The following is a 16,125-nucleotide window of genomic DNA, read 5'->3' as shown; positions in this document are numbered from 1 at the left end:
TGTAGATAATGTAACAGATTTTGGGGTTCAAAGTTAGAAAAAGTGTTTTTTTTTTCAATTTTTTCCCTCATATTTTATCATTTTTTTTATAGTAAATGATAAGATATGATGAAAATAATGGTATTTTTAAAAAATCCATTTAATGGCGAGAAAAACGGTATATAATATGTGTGGGTACAGTAAATGAGTAAGAGGAAAATTTCAGCTAAACACAAACCACCGCAGAAATGTAACAATAGCCTTGGTCCCAAACGGACAGAAAATGGAAAAGTGCTCTGGTCACTAAGGGTTAATAAAGTCTGTATATTTTATACATTGGCTTGCCACGGAACTTTTTAAGCTTTTAACATTTCTATCATTGCCAATTTGGTTTTTAGTGTAAAGACTGACTTTAAGAAGGATCAGTGTCTCAAACGGATAACTGGTTTCTATCGCCAATCTACCAGGAGTATCAGGACTATTAAGATCTGACGCTGGGATTTGGGTACGTGCTGTTTGTGACAAGAGCCGTGCAGTATCATCTGAAACAGTTAGCTGGGTGACTGCTAAGAGCCCAGAATGCCTATATAGCACTATTTTGGGTGCTTTACATCCTGTAAGTATGGGACTATTGTAGTGGGGTAACAGCTGACACTTTTGACCCTGCACTATTGTGGCACCTTCTTTTCTTTTTATATCTTTGATACTACAGGAGTGTATTCCAACTACGTCCGGAAGAAGCAGCCCTGCCACTGATGACAGTTTGATTTTCCACAAGATTGTTTCTGTATCTATAGAGGAGGAATACCAACTCAAGCTACATCTCCTTACATGAACTGATAAGTGGACTTTTTGTATCATTTGCAATCACCACTTTTTTTCTTTTTGTTTTACACTCATATGACTTTACACTTTTTCGTTATTTATATGTTAGAGTGTATGTATATGTAAGATATCGTCATTTTGATATATAGTGAGATTTTATTTGGCTCACATGTAAATGTAGCATGTGTTTTGATTATTTATTCACTTGTTATTTGTACACCACATTAGGCGCATCCAATTGATAATTTTATATATATATATATATATACTATATATATATATATATATATATTATATATATATATATATTAGGGTTGCACCGATACCATTTTTTTATGACCGAGTACAAGTACCGATACTTGTTTTCAAATACTCGCCGATACCCAATTACCAATACTATTTTTTTAATGTCATGTGACATTTTACCTAAGCACAATACAGTAATAATAATTATTTAAGATTCCTTCTTTATAATTATAGAGGACTGTAATTCAAAAGATATTATGAAATAATAAAACAGTTTTATTTGTCACAAAGTTCACTGAACATGATATAATATTAAATTTAAAGGGGTGATGCAATTGGGTTGTAGGGCTGTTATATAACATCAATCTGACATTTGTATGAAGGTTCGACTCTAAGTTGAACAGTCTTTCACTTTCCACACTACTGCATGAGACAGAAAGATATTTTTGGGCCATTTTAGCCAGAGCTGGAAATCTGTTTATTAACTGCCCAGTACTTTAGGGGGTTTGTCTGAATGAGATACAGTGATCTCTCCTACAATAATACAAATAACAGCAATTTGTATTGGCAGAACAGTAGTAAACAATTTTTAGTTTAGTCTCCACTCCAGTTTAAAATGAAATGGGAACATGCAGTTTAAAAAAAAAACGCCACAAGATAGCATATGGGTAGGAAGTGGAGGTATCGGTTTAAGTATCGGTGCATTTGCACGAGTACAAGTACTCATGCAAATATATATATTATATATATATATATATACTTATGTGATATATCATTTGAGATGAGCGGAGCAAAATACAAACATAATTAATTTCTTGGCCAAGAACGAACAATAAAAATAACTGGAAATAAAGAGGAAGATTTCCACCTTAAAAAATTCAGAATGACTAAACACCTCTGATTGACACATGATATAAGTTACCTCAGATTCCACATTAACTGAAACTAATTAAGGCATAACCAATCAGGATCTTTAAAAAGCTACACAGTCCCAGTCACAAATATATTGATAAAGCTCTGTATAGAGCGAAACTCATTGATCATTGTGACTGTTTCTGAGATTGGAACTTGTGGAATTTGTACCTGTTCACTTTTGGAACAATTGTATTTGAATTTGATAACCCGGGTGTACTACATTAATCATCTTATTCTTCATCATCAAATCACTTCATCACACCTCATCATCAACTAAGGTTACATTTCCCTGCGTGCAGAGCACTAAGTGCAGGATGCTATAGAATGTACCACTTTGAAAAAATTCTCAAGCGATCATGACAAATCTCCTTTTCTGAACCAGTAGTAGGAACAAGCACTCCCGCAGGTGACGTCAGACGCCAAGACACATGCCGCGTACTTGAATCACCTAGTAAGAACAGAGGCGAGTGATTTGTAACAGCTCCGTTTGAAACATCTAAGAAGTCAAGGTAACTTGTATCTTTTATGTCTCCTCAAATAGACTTTAAATTACTACGTGCCGAAATAGGCAGAGAATCCTTTTAACAGCCACAACGAACTTTATTTATGGCATCAATGTTTATTACTCTGGAAATGTGGTGATTAATACTATTGATGCTCCTTTTTTGGCCATTTGAATATTTCTCAGCAGTGAAGCTCTCTGCTATCTTTCTAGACTCTTGCAATATTTGTTTATTTAACATATCTCTCTAACACGTGTTTATATGACTTGCAATATTTGTTATATATATTAATGCTAGGCTGATAGCCACGTTTATTTTAAGGCCGTATAACCCATTTTATATATTTTATAATTACCTGGGGAGACGTATCTATCTACTTTATTACTTGCAGATTATCTATCTACTTTATCTTATCTTATAATTACCTGGGAGACGTATCTATCTACTTTATCTTATCTTATGCTATGTTTATTTAGATATCAGGACCTAATAAATTTATTTTATTTCACCACTTATAGATTTATTCATTTCTTTAATTAAATATCACGTACATATTCACTTTCACTTAACACTGAGCATATGTATACAATTCTATATTATATTTTTTACATTACATTTTATTATTACTTTTATTAATTGTCAATTTATATATTTCCATTCACGCCATCACTATATCAACTTTTAGGATTGTTTTTTTTAATAATATTTTATTGTAGAGGCATTATAAACACTTCTAGTTTTTTCACATTATTTTATAATATTATCAGACAGATCACACACTATATTATTAATCTACACCAAAATAATAACCTTAGGATACCTTCAGCTTCCTTTTAGCGCCCTTACCCCCCCACTCCCAAACTATAAATCGGTATAAGGAAGGGTTAAACGTTCTGAAATAAATATAGAAAAATAGGTTAATCTTAATAAAAGTTATGTGAACGGTAGGAAAAGGGTTACTTGGAAGGAAAAGTTAATGCTGTCAAGGTAGAAAGGAATTTGGGGTCAGATTACGAGTGGATCACTCAGTAATACCAGCGCACGCAAATGAGCGCTGGTATTACTAGTTGAGTGCAAGTTGGCTCCGGTGGGAGCCTTGCTCTCATGCTGTGAGGCACAACAGAGAACCTAGCACAGCGAAGGGGGTAAGTATCGCAGCAATGGGCAGCACAATTTAAATATAAATATATGTATATGCTTATATACATATATATTTATGTGTTAATATGTGTTATATTCATATTAACACATAATATAAATGTATATAAGCATATACATATATATGTTGAGTGATAAACCCAATGTAAAGGCACTTTTCAGTGCCGTTTTTTTCTAACACCCCAAATCCACACACTTTAACCTTAAAGATGCTCATATTTTTTTTATATTAGTAAGGAACCTCACACAATTGGGGGATATCTTTACAATTAACCAGAGGTGTAATTGCTAAATCGAGCTTGCGGTAAGCAAATAACCATCCACTATTAATAAATGGTTATTTATTGTGGCCGCCTGTAAAAGGGCAAATTAGCCTGTTAAAGGGCATGTGATAAAATTAGCGCTCTACTTGTAATCTAGCCCTAAATGTGAAAAAGGGCAAGTGTGTGTATGTGTTTGTGTGTAAGTGTGCAGTTGTTTGTACTGAACGCCTAAGTATAATTTTTTATTAACTTATGTATGTATATGTATGCATGTACTTAAATCAAAATTTACGGTCAAAATTTAAATGCACATAGATGAATTGCATCTTTGAATAGATAACATATTTTGCAATATACATGAATTGGCAAAAATGCTTTTATTAATATTATCACTGGTTTAGTGTTAACATTTTTCTCTGAACGTGCATGTGAGGCATAGCTAGATATAGCTAGATATTCACAGTGCACCAGCATTTTAAAATACTGCAGCTCCTCAGAGTGCCAGCGGAGCTTGTATCATGTCAGCAATTAACAAATTACCAGTTGGTACAAGCACCTTAGCCTCTCTAAGCAAGTGCTGTGTTTAAAATGCTGGTGCACGGTGCTTACTTAAATACACGTTTGAAACAGCTAAATCTTTTATTTGGAGCATTTTTGCTAATGCATGTATATTGCAAAAATGCTTCTACTCCAAAAGGGAAATGTACCTATGGGGATTCTAATTTTGACTGGAATATCCCGTTAATATAACTGAATATGGAATATGCACAGGTATGTAAAAAAACACTATCCAGCATCCCCTATCTGTCCCGCCGCTCTTTATTGGCAGCGTCTCTGCCTCTCCTATCACGGCTGTGGCCATGGTTGCGGTGGTTGTTGTGGTGATGCCGTCATCACTGTACGGTGCTTCTGGCCTCTGATGCCGCTCTTCTGTTTGCTGTTCTTGGCGTAAACCTGCACCTATGTAAGTACCTCTCACTTTATGCACTTTGCCCAAGTATAGGTGTAACTGTGTGTGCTTCTGGGTGCTTATATTTTCTACCTGAACTGCTGTTTGCCTTATTGCTACTGAACTCTGCCTGTTTTAAGACTACTCTATTGCTTAACCCCTGAACTGCTGATTGCCTTATTGCTGCTGACCTCTGCCTGTTCCTGACCATTCTACTGGTTTACCCCTGAACTGCTGGACTGCTGGATTGCCTTATGGTTGTTGACCCTCTGTCTGTTCCTGACCATTTTAATGGTTTACCCCTGAACTGCTGAACTGCTGGATTGCCTTTCTATTGCCAGACTTTGTCTGTCTCTGACCATTATCTGCCTTACCCTTATTGCCGTGAAGGACTACCGTGAGTACTGCTTACCTCATTTCTTAAACTCACTTTGTTATTTCCTTATCCTTCCATTTGACTGCCGGGATAAGAAGACTACTGGCCAAGTTTGGTCTGAAAGGGAAATATCCCACGAGCATTACACTATCTCACTATACATCTCTATTCTCTCACCCCAGATCCTAAGCCCCTGTGTTTAGCACACTAAAGCTGATCATTTTCAATGTTTGCACTAAAAAGATGTGGATTTTGCCTAGATGATGGCCAAATAGCTCACCTCTATTTCGTTCCCACTGAAATAGAGCATAAAAAGGGGTAAAATTAGCGCTTTACTTCCAACATTTCCCCACCTTTTTTAGCCCTGTATGCTTCTATTAGAGCAAAAAAAAAAAATTGTAATTCCTGTAGGCTTTAGCAGAGCAATTCTATTCTTGTCTGCTTTAGCACCCACATACAGAATAGTTTACTCCTGTCAGTTGTTGAGAACATGCAGACTTTCTAAGGCATGTAATGTATTTTTATTTGTCATTTTAGAGATTTTTATAATCATTTTCATATAATAAAAAATAATTAATTATACCATTAATAATTATTTATAATAATTAATTTTTTAAATTTAGAAATAAAAATATACATTTAAGAATCTTACTGGAAGTCGGCTTTAGTGCACATGCAGAAAATTTTACTCTTGTCTTCTTTTTTTTTAACGATAAATAGGGGGTTAGGAATTTGGATCTTTGGAGCTGGCAGAGTATGAAGGTATGTTTAGAGAGAATATCTTGTGAGGGTATTTTTTAATGTTTAAATACACTTTACATAGTTATATTAAAGTAATATATATATATTTATATATATATAAATATATATAATATATTTATATATATAGTCAAAATAGCGTATAGCCCAGCCAATCCTTATAAGAGGATAGTTAAAGAACAATGTAGAAGAAGGCACTCTCAGGGTTTGTATAGAGACAAATATTTTCTTTATTCCTAGAACAATTTATACATGGTCGACGTTTCGGCCTCAGTGGGCCTTCATCAGGACAGGTATTATCTTTAAACTGCCGAGTGGCAGTAGTCATTGATCCAAAACAAGCAAAAAAAAAATTCTGTGAGTGAATTATTGAATCCTACTGCCTGCACTGGCTTACTCTCTAGCTCTACTGCCTGCCTGCTGCAGGCAGTTACCTAATCAGCAGCCTATAAAAAGCTGCGTCCTGCTTTCTGTTCTTGTCCGTGTATGGTTCTCTGTATCTTGGGTGCGCTACTTCTGGTATTCTACTGTTTGCTGCTGATCTCTGCTTGGATATTTAACTACTCTCTGCTTGCCTCTTGCCCACGACTCTTGGACAATCCTTACTACCCTTTTGACTCTTCCTTTTGGTACCTTTGCTGACCATCCAGTATACTGATCATTGGTCTGTCTCTGACTCTCCTTCTGCCTGAAGATTCTTCCTCACTCTGTTTCCCGCCTGTTGCTGATTCGGACTGCTGACTACCCATCTGTGTTTTGGCCCTCCTCTGCCTACTTGCTTAAGATTTTCCTGGGAACACTCCTTGCGTCTGGGTCCCTTACTCATTACCTCTGACTGCTGGACTTTCTACCTGTCACTTCCTGTCATTTCCATGCAAGCCTGATAGATGTTCTTGGTCAAGGTTTACAAAACCTCACAGTTCTTCTTACTGGCATGCTCAATCAAGCCCTAACCACCAATGGTCATCATAGAGATAAATGACACAGTCATGATTCCGTAGGATCTGAGGGAACAAATTTAATTACTGCATGTGCTTCAATCTTTTGCAATGCAGATGTAAAGAAGCTTCTGATATTTAATCTCTGATGCTGCATAAAAACAGTGACATTTTCTTGTACTTGGAATTCTCTCCCACTTATCAAGCATGTTCTTGAGTTTCAGTTCATGAAATTCAAGTTACTTCCTTGCTTTTTGCATAGATGTATTTAACCCCCTTAATCTCTCATGGCAAAAGAGGAACATATCTTTAGGGTGAGGATATGACCTCTGTTGTCCTCTGCAACTGGCTTTTTTTGTTTCCCGCTTAGTTGTTCCTCCAACCCAGTCACATGCATTTTTGCCTATGGGATGTTGCAAAGACATTCCATTTGGCTTTTGTACTAAAGTCCTGCTCATGGTTAAACAGATTGACTAAATTCTCCTTGTTTTTATATTGCCTTGCTGATTCATTATAACAATAAATAATCTTTCCTGTCTCAGAAGGATCACCTTCACTAGTGTTCTGCTTAGTTTCACCAATAATTTAGAGGACAGTGAATTCCTTGCTGATTTTGTTCAGGGACCATAAGCTTGCTAATAGACTGAGAATTTTAACTTTGTCTTCTTTGTTTGCTATGGCACAACTGTACTGTCCTCATTAACTGATAACTAGACAGCTAGTTAACAAACCAGACAGAAATAGCTTTGTGTTTATTCCAACTGATTTTACTTCTGAATAGTTATTTTTGTAAAACTGCAATACAATAAGAAAAGTTGAAATTACAATATCTAGTTACACGTGGTGCTTGCAATACATACAATAATACATGTTTCTAACACAGAGAGCTTACATTTAATCCTTACAGCAATAGCATGCAATTCAAATGTACACTGAAATCTTAGCCAACAATAACTTACAGGCATATGTATGTTTAGAGGCATGTTTAGAGGCAAATGTTTAAGAGCTGATTTCCATGCTTCTTGAAGCTAAGATGGCTGCTGAGAAACTTAAAGTAACTTTTTATTAACAAACTTTATTAGCACTTCTGTTTTATTCTTGAGAGGAACCAAGCTGTAATTGCAACATGAAACCACCAGATGGCATCATCATGAACATAATAAAGCATATAATAGACAGAACACTCCCCGCCCTGGTATAAACATATACTACTATTACATGATATTTAAATTATTATTAAATTCAACCAGATAACTCTTTACTTTGAAAAAGAACAATTAATCTGACACAGGTCTGAGGTATACTTTACCAGTCTCTTGTTTAATGATTTTGACCTCTACCATCACCACTAGGAATGGCTGTTACAATAAGGACTCATTGTCCATCCATAGCGCTTTACTTGAGAGTCTTTCAACAATACAAGATCTCCTTCTTGGACGTTTTGTTTTTCTTTCCATTTTCTATATTTCCATGTTTGGATACATTTGATAATCACTGTTTCAGCTTGCAAGAAATCTAAGGAATGGCATAACCCTTTGCAGCAATGCCAGCCTGTACACGACTCCTTTTGAGTGCTGCTGGAAAAGGACTTAGCAATGTGAATAAGTGTTGCTATACCTCTCACAAGGGACTTCCACATTGAGAATATGAGAAATCTATGTGAGTCTAACCGGCATCATTCATACACTTCAGTTATTAAAGCTGTCACTCAGGTCTGATCTCACTGTCAGAATCTGGTTCAATGAGGACAAATACTTCAGCTTCAGATTGATCTCCTGAATCTGCCCTGATGTAAGAAATCTGGGCCTGAGAAACAGTTGGTATGTTTTAGGTGAGCTGCCTGAATTGGTCTAGTACCATGATCTGCTGGATTCTGACCTGGTGTTAATATAATGCCACTGATCTGGATTAGTAGATTTTCTAATACGAAATATTCTGTTTGAGACATATACATGAAATATCCTACAAGTATTGTGAATATAAACTAACACAATTTTGCTATCAGTGTAATATTTAACTGCATAAAGTTCAATGTCCATTTCCTTCAGTAATAAGTTCAGCTAGCTCAACTGACAAAACAGCTGCACATAATTCTAGACGTGGCACTGTATGGGCTGGTCTTGGAGCTAGTTTAGATTTGCCCCATAATAAAGCCTACATGACATTGACCGCTACTGTCTATGACTCTGAGATATGCCACAGCTGCTATCCCTACAGTAGAAGCATGCAGAAAAAACACATACCTCCTTTCTTACTGTGGATGATAGTGACATGGCACATAGGGTCTGGGAATACTGAGATCTTCAAGATGGATCAGGTCTTCTGTCCATGCTCTCTATTGAGCTTCTCTATCTGGTAAGAGTGGGGAATCCCAGTCACATTGGTCTGTTGAGAGTTCTCTGACTAAAGATTTACCTTGCATAGTGATTGGAGATGCAAACCCAAGTGGGTCATAAAGACTGTTTACTGTAGCCAGGATATCTCTCCGTGTGAAAGGTTTTACCTCTTTAGACACTTGAAAAGTGAAACTGTCGGTCTGTAAGTTCCAACTTACTCCTAAGCTCCTTTGGAGGGGTAGAGGATCGACACCTAAAACAAGGTCCTTTAGATCTTTAGCTCTGTCATCTGCAGGAAATGCTTCCATTACTGGACTTTTGTTGGATGCCACTTTGTGTAGCTTGAGATTTGATCCTGCGAGCATGTCCTTAGCTCTCTGCAGGAGACTGACTGCTTCAGCCTCAGTAGGCACCGATGCGAGTCCATCATCTACATAGAAATTCCCCAAGATAAACTGTTCTACATCTTCACCATACTCACTCTTTCCTTGCTTTGCTATTTGTCTTAGACCATAAATGGCTATGGCTGGAGAAGGGCAGTTTCCTAAGACATGTACCTTCATCCTGAACTCTGTAATTTCTTTGTTAAGGTCATTGTCACTATATACCAAAGAAATCTCAAATAGTTACGGTGATCTTCTCTAACCATGAAACAGTAAAACATTTGTTGTACATCAGTGTTAATTGCAACTTGCTCTTTGCAGAAACATAAAAGGACACCTAGTAGTGTATTATTTAAATCAGGCCCACTGAGGTGTGTGTCATTCAGTGAGATGCCTTCAAACTGAGCACTTGAGTCAAAAACTACTCTGGATCTGTCCTGGCTTCTGAGGGTGATAGACACCAAAGATTGGTAGGTACCAACACTCCTCACATGGTTCCAATGATGGGGTAGGTTCTGCTTGGTCATGGTCAAAGATCTTTTGCATAAAGTTAAAAAATGTTCTTTCATTTCAGGTTTTTCACAAAGGAACGCTGTAGAGCAAGGAGTCTTTTCTGGGCTTGCTCTAAGTTGTTTGGTAAGTCTAAGTCGAGGTGAGCGAAATGGTAGGGGTGCTACCCAGTAATTTGCTTCATCAATAAACATCTCTTTTTCAACTACATCAAGGAACATACCATCTTGAAATAGACATCAGCAGGTTTGTCATCGTTTGGAGTAGTAACAAACACATTATCATCTAAACTGCCCACATTGTGAGTTGCAGTTCCTAAATAAACACAATGAGGGGGTGTATGACTGTTGTTTACAAGCATTAAAAGTGTCTTTTACCTGTATATAGCTAGTGCATGGGCTCTGAACAGAGAAGTGCGCCCACTAGGCAGCACATTTGTCTTGAAAGAGTTCACATCTGCTGGTCTATGAGCTCCTCCTAAGCATACTTCCCCAACTATGACCCAACCTAAGTCTAAATGTTGTGCATAAGGACTGTTGTGAGGGCCCATTAATCTGCTCACGTACTTGTGCACCTTCAGAATGTCTCTTCCTAACAAGGAGAAGATTTGTGCAATAGGGTCAAGTGCTGGGATCTTGTCTGTTAAGGATTTCAGATGAGGGAAATGCTGTGTAATCTCAGGTGTTGGAATTTCTGACCTGTCATCAGGTATCATGTCACATTCAATGAGTGTGGGGAGTTTTATGTGTGTTTTCCCATCAATAGACTGAACAGTGAAGTTGGATACCCTACGCCACTGTTTTCTCTGTAATGCCTGAGCATGTTCTTAGAGTGTAGGAAAATGTTTCACCACTAATGTTAAACACATCAAAAAAACTCTGATTTGGCTAAAGAACGGTTACTTTGATCATCTAAACACTGCATACATTTTTACAGAAAGTGTCAGGTTTGTTAGAGGGATATACAGTCACTAAACAAATCTTGGAACATGATCTGGGCCTTGTCCCTTTCCCGCATACCTCTGTACACTTGGATACAATAGTGGGTGGAGTAGCTTCCTCTTGCTCCCCCGCCTTGCTCTCTCTTTGGTAAAGGAGTCTCTACTGCCCAGGGAGCTGGACCTGGATGCAAAGCTGAAGTATGCTGGTCACTGTTGCATTCTCTGCATCTTAAGTTATTTTTGCAGTCTTTGCAATGTGTCTGGTGGATGCACAACATCTAAAGCAGATAGAATTCTCTTTCAGGTAAGCTTTACGATCATCAATGTGCTAGCTTCTGAACCACAACACTTTGACAGTGGGTGTGGTTTATTATGAATTGGACATGGACTGTCTGGTTCCATGGATTTCCATGAAGGCTTTTCCACCTGTGGAGTTGCATTAGTAGCTGACACTTCTGTCTTTCTTTACTGACAACAGTTGGTCTGTTGCTGTACCTTGTTCCTGACTTCTCTGTATTTACTGGAACTTGGTTGCTGCGCATGTTGAGAATATGAAGCTTGGATCATTTCTGGTCTTTGCTTGGTTGACAATAAATCTGGTGAAGAAACTGAATGGTGGAAAGGAGACATGATGGTCTTCTTTGTACTTGGAACTTGAAAAAATCCCATTTTTCTTGCAGGCTATATGGCAGTTTTGCAATAATTGGTTTGATGCCACGAGCTGTGTCTGGTATGCCAGTTCTTGGCAAAAAGCCTCCTGTCTTAGCCTGCATTCACCTCCAACAACATGTCACCAAGTTCTCTTAACTTTATGTTGTCTTTGTTTGAGATTTTGGGGAAGTTTTCTAGCTTCTTTAACAGTGCCTTTCTCAATAGCTTCATAACATTATTCTAGTCTCTGCCATACATTTTAACTCCATCAATTGGGTTATGAACATGCACTGACCTGAGTCTCTTAGCCTGTTGAGATGACCTCTGGTCCAAGCCACTTAGTCAAAAGATCTAGCTCTTCTCTGGCTGTAAGATTAAGATCTCTGGTGACACCTTGGGATGATGTCTTCCATGCCCAGTAGTTCTCTGGTCGATCATCAAATGTTAGTAGCCCTGTACTACTAACTCTCGACGAATCAGGTGCTTTGCTAGGTCAGTTAGTCTCTGAAGTTCCTAATGTACTATTTCTGAGAGGGGATATGTTGAGAGTCCATATAATGTGATGGATATTGTGGATCAGCGTAACCTCTGCTTTCTTGAAAGCGCACCTCTTGGTGTAGAGATATTTGCCCGTGTCAGTCTGGGAAGGAGGGTGCAAGTCAGGAATACTTGGAGTAGACTGTAAATATGTTGAGTCAGGAAACTGATGGCATTATGCTGGACATATGTTGGATAGGAGCATGCTCTGTTTTATCTTGGTCTAGAGCATGGTTCTGTACATACTCACGAGTCCTTTGGTACTGAATCATGGGTAGTTATTTCTGCAAAACTCTTCTAGTTCAGCTGCTGCTTCATAGACTGCTGCTTCTGCAGATGCTGCAACTGCTGCCCTTTGAATCTTTAGCACATGCATATTAGCTTCTAACTCTGCCTTGCGTTGCGCTGTTTCAGTTGCCTTGAGTTCTAGTGCTGCTTTCTGCCTTTTATCATGTCTGCTTCTTTTTTCAGCATAAGAAATTTGTGCCTGGGCTGCTTGCGCTTCTAGCACGGGGCCTCTGAGTCCTGCAGAACTGACTGATGATCTGCTGGAGCACATGGAATATTTAGAGCCAGAGGCATAGGATCTGGTCTCTAAAGTTTGCTGCATCATATCAACACTCTTATCTTGGTTCATAGTGATCAGGTTAAAGTAGTGCAATATTTTAAATGCAGTTCTTGTGCAAATTAATTTTAATGCCTTTCACTTAAATTGCAGGTCTTGTATGTTTGCTTGTTATTTACTGCTTTTTACTTTAAAAATGCAGGCCTTTGTATCTTGCTTGTTATTGCTTCTCACTTTTCAATGCAGCTCCTATATCTTCCCTTAATATAGCATGCTTTTACTTTACAATGCAGCTCTGTATCTTCCCCTAATATAGCCTGCCTTTTTACTGTACTATGCAGCTCTGTATCTTGCCTTGATATAGCATGCCTTTTTACTGTACTGTCCTCATTAACTGATAACTAGACAGCTAGTTAACAAACCAGACAGAAATAGCTTTGTGTTTATTCCAAACTGATTTTACTTCTGAATAGTTATTTTTGTAAAACTGCAATACAATAAGAAAAGTTGAAATTACAATATGTAGTTACACGTGGTGCTTGCAATACATACAATAATACATGTTTCTAACACAGAGAGCCTTGCATTTAATCCTTACAGCAAATAGCAAATGCAATTCAAATGTACAATGAAACTACTTAGCAAACAATAACTTACAGGCATTATGTATGTTTAGAGGCAAATGTTTTAGAGCTGCTTTCCATGCTTCTTGAAGCTAAGATGGCTGTTGAGAAACTGAAAGTAACTTTTATATAACAAACTTTATTAACACTTCCTGTTTATATTCTTGAGAGGAACCAAGCTGTAATTGCAACATGAAACCACCAGATGGCATCAACATGAACATAATAAGCATATAATAGACAGAACACACACTTTTCTTTAAGAGCCTCAAACTAATCATTTATATGCTTCTGTTGACAGAGTTTTGGCTCTGTTATACTCTACTGGAAATTGTCTCAAACTATTCTTACAAATTTATTTTAAAAATTTCAGAAATCCTTCCTATTAAGCTCTCAAAGCACTTAGTCTTTTATCTGCCACTTATCTTCCTAATCTTGGATGCAGAGGATACTTCAAGAGCAACCACAAGCTGCGTCATCCTTCTGAAGAGGATCTTCAGGTAAAACATAGTTCTCTCTCTGCTCCATACATGTTTCTTTTTCAGTCAAAACCATTTTTTTTTGTAGCAGATGGGACACAGTGACCTACCAGGGACATGTTTTAGAGGATAGTTCCTTTTATATGTACTCTAATAGAATTTCTCATAGTCGTGTTGTAATTGTTTTGTTGTGATATTCCAAGGGGATTACAACAACTGTTACCAAATGACAGTTCAATAGAAAATTGTTTTCATGATACTCATTGAGTGTAACATCCCATCCTTCCCTTGAACACAGTAACTCCTTTTCTTCTGAGCTGTAGTCACATACCACTTTTATCAAAGGAGAAACAACTGCATAGCTCTGTTTATGGCATAATTTCTTTGTAAAACACCCAAATAAACACTAAATTTCCATTTGGAAAAAATCTATTCCTCCATCACTTAAAACTAACACACTTCAGCTCCTAGCAAGCTGTGTCCATACACTTGCAGGTTTGAACAGGTCCCAGACATGCAGAGACAAGTGATCCTGCCCTAATGTTATGTTTGTGCCTGCAACAAAATGATAGATCATGCTTTACTGTTGCAAATATCAAATGTAGCAACATTTTTTAGAGCTCATTGACAATCAAAACCATAATTACTGTAATCTACTGTTCATTTTTATAATTAGTTATGCCTATTTACAGCTTGTCCATTTCTCAAAATGCATGTATAAAGTAGGCTTTTCCCTATAGTTTTACCATTTCATATCTCTGTAACCAGTAGAATCTCCAACTCAAATTTTTTACAGCAGAATGTTACCATAAAGGAATTACATCTCCAATATGGTCCCCAACAGAGGATAATCAACCAGAAATTTAGGGGAAATGTTAACAAATTGCAGTTTTTTTCACCCCCATAAAAAAGAGAAGCCTCAAAATAGAAATGTTCTGCATACACACTATACGTACAGAGGTACCTCCTAAAAAATGTAGGACTGAGACTTGAACATATCCCATTATAAATTAACCCTAAAAGTGGAACTTTCAACAATTTGTATCATTACATTAGGACTAAAGGATCAAGAATGTGCAAAAATGTTTATATTTGTATATTTATCTTGTAATGTGAAGGTTTTTTGTTCCAAGTAGCTAGGACCATCCTAAGCTGAGGTATTAAGGTTTCCATAAACATTAGTATAACCAAAATTTGTTGTGCACCATGACATAAAGATGGCTACCGGAGTTAAACCAAGTAAAATAAAAATAAAATACTGGTGGCTTTGCAATAACAACACACACACTGAAAAAATTAGGAAAATTAAAAATAGTTAAGCCATCTATGTTGGACCACTTGAGATGGTTTGAGCCCATAGGGGAAAATTATAAAACAAAATTATTAACACTTAGGGAAATATTTATCAAGCCCCTGAAGGCTCGCTGAAAACAGAAGTTATGAAGCTGCGGTCTAAAGGCCGCTGCTCCCATAACTTGTCCGCTGCTCTGAGGTGGCGGACAGAAATCAACCTGATCGAATACGATTGGGTTGATTGACACCACCTACTAGCGGCCAATTGGCTGCGAATCTGCAGGGGGCGGTATTGCACCAGAAGTTCACAAGAACTGCTGGTGCAATGATAAATGCCAACAGCGTATGCTGTCGGTAATCTATTGATGTGCAGCGACGTGCGGCGTACATGATACACTACTTTGTATCATGTCTGCTCGCACATTCATAAATATACCCCCATAGGGCAAGATCACAAGTGATGCTCAATGGACTTTGCTCTAGCGCAACAGCGATTTTGTGATCCATTTTTCTTACTATGATATTACAAGTTGGGGAGAAATTGACCATTGTGCTACCACAATAGACTTTTCCGCATCAATCCATACCGCGAAATAAGTGCTCTCGTAAAGTGTTTTGTGATACTAAAAAGTTTTACAAAACACAACAAAAATATTTTACAAAGTACACTTACACCTATAACTACAATGATTAATCCCTAAACTGCCATCCCCCCCACATCGCAAACTATATAAACTATTTACCCCTAAACTGCCATCCCCCCACATCGAAAAGTACCTAAATAAATTATTAACCCCTAAACCGCCACTCCTCCACATCGCAAACAACATAAATAAACTATTAACCCCTTAACCGCTATCCCCCCACATTGCAAAATACCTAAATAAATTAATTAAC

The sequence above is a fragment of the Bombina bombina genome, chromosome 1 (genome assembly GCF_027579735.1).
Source record: "Bombina bombina isolate aBomBom1 chromosome 1, aBomBom1.pri, whole genome shotgun sequence".
In the NCBI taxonomy this organism is placed as follows: Eukaryota; Metazoa; Chordata; class Amphibia; order Anura; family Bombinatoridae; genus Bombina; species Bombina bombina.
The sequence above is the reverse complement of the archived record's forward strand: the minus strand, read 5'-3'. Positions refer to the sequence as shown.